This window comes from Xenia sp. Carnegie-2017, unplaced genomic scaffold (genome assembly GCF_021976095.1).
Source record: "Xenia sp. Carnegie-2017 unplaced genomic scaffold, XeniaSp_v1 HiC_scaffold_6, whole genome shotgun sequence".
In the NCBI taxonomy this organism is placed as follows: Eukaryota; Metazoa; Cnidaria; class Anthozoa; order Malacalcyonacea; family Xeniidae; genus Xenia; species Xenia sp. Carnegie-2017.
In genome coordinates, this window is record NW_025813526.1 from 7,131,084 (window position 1) to 7,133,317 (window position 2,234).

General features: G+C 37.0%; 1 pseudogene; it reads left to right on the forward strand.

Annotated features, from left to right (window-relative positions):
* Positions 1-232: 232 nt before the first annotated feature.
* On the forward strand, positions 233-1,336 carry LOC124457042 (annotated as a pseudogene).
* Positions 1,337-2,234: the final 898 nt, after the last annotated feature.

Here is a 2,234-nt window from a genome sequence, read left to right on the forward strand (position 1 = left end):
GATATATATATATATATTAGTTAACTACTGCGTTGGTTATTTTATTCCAGCAATTTCGCCACTGTTTCTGTTCTTACTCACCAAAGCCAAAGCAAACAATCTTAGCGATGAATCATGCAACCCACTAATCTTTCTTTCTTTTGTTGGCTACCCTGGTACAGGCAAGTCAGCTGCTGTTGAATGCGCGTATCAAACCAATGCAGAAAATAATGGAAGATGAAATCAAAATTGTTCTCTTGATCGCACAACTTCTTCAGGCTTGGTAAAACACTTATCAAAATTTGGCAGTGGATTTATCGTTTCCCCTGAAGTTTACGATGTGCTTAACAAACTGCTAAAATTAGATGACGAAACGTGCTCCGTTGATGCTATGTTGATGTGTAAACTTTTTTCTGGCGAAAGAGTATCATTTCATTATGCAACAGAGGAGACAAGAGAAATTGATCGAAATACGCCTTTTACTGTTCTCGGAAGCACCCAGTTACCAAATGCTGCCAAACTTTTGGCAAGAATTGACAAGGGTCAAGAATTGATCGATCGGTTTTAATTTCGGTCCCATTAGCTCTGTGCTCACATTCAACGGATATTAAGCAGTCTATCTCATATCTAGAAACCGAGGCCATTGACAGTTTTGATGAACTTTACTGTGCAATTCTTCATTTCAATAAATTTAATCAAGTTCAATACACTTTGCATGAACAAGCCGAATGCTTATTGAACAAAGAAAGGGATAACCTTACGGCGGAAATCAACGAAGCTATCATCGCTGAAGAATTCTCACCCCTAAATCTAAGAAGTTATATCTTCTCCCATAAATCGCTACTGCGTTACATGTCCTCGAGAAAAGTTTAGAGTGTGTGTTGGCTGGTCATGACATCATCATCCCTTCGGTAATTTTAAAAGAGACGCTCGAAAAAGCAAAGCTGTTAGTGGAACATCTTGAGAGCCAAAAATTCGTCTTGTGCGAGGTAAAAATTAAAATTTTAATAACTAATCATTTGTCTGTACTTAATTGTCGCGTCAAACAAACAAATAACCTGACTGGCTTTCGTTTTTATTTTATTTTCCAGCTCATAAACTCCATCACCAATTATATTTGTGATGATGAAAGAGCACAACCAAGCATGATGAACGTGAAATCAGGCATTTTGACCTTCCTGGTCCTTTAGTTACCTTCCGCTCATTTACGCAAAGTGGTCCTCGTTTGGCTAGAGGAATATTGCAACACGAATTTACCAATGCAGTAGAGCAGTTAAAGGCAAACTATGGCCAAATCATCACGCTAAGAGTTAAATCGTCAAAACCAACCCTTGTGTTTGTAAAGAAAGCAATCTAATCAGTTCATAGAATGGCCTAGTGATGTATTATGTTCCAAGTATGGTTTTGAGGAAAACTACCGTAAGTCATGTCATAGGTCCATTTCCAAAAGCATTCGGCAGTTGATAAGTAATCAACAACTGGTCAGTCAAGAATATTTGAACTTATCATAATGTTCGCGTTTTCATTCGCATTTGCGTTTTACATTTATGACAAGTTTATAAATTCGTATTCCTAACAAGTGCCATTATATATTCTTAATCATTTTCTTTGCAAATATGTTTGTAATTGCTTTTTAGAATCAATCTTTAAAAAATATAGCTTCAACTAACTTTCTTGATATAGGTACTATTTTTCTTATCTTATGCCTCGCTCTTTAAACTCGTCACTGCGTATCCACGTATCCGCGTATCCACTAAAAAACGTAGCTTCAACTAACTTTCTTTATATAGTTACTAGTCCTCTTATCTTATGCCTCGTTCTTTAAACTCGTCACTGCGTATTTACGTATCTGCGTATACACTAAAAAACATAGCTTCAACTATCTTTCTTTATATAGGTAATAGTCCTCTTATCTTATGCCTCGTTCTTTAAACTCGTCACTGCGTATCCACGAATCCGCGTATCCACTAAAAACATAGCTTCAACTAACTTTCTTTATATAGGTACTAGTCCTCTTATCTTATGCCTCGTTCTTTAAACTAGTCCTTCCATCTTATGCCTCGTTCTTTAAACTCTGTCACTGTATCCACGTATCCGCAGAATTAGAAGGGTGCCTTTACAAATTGCACTGATATTCTATAATTGCTCCCACTGAAATATGACCCAAACGCTACTACAAAACGCAAAACAGACTTAGAAATAACATACCTGGTACAACCCACCATACAGCAAGAACGTCAGCACAAACATCGGCT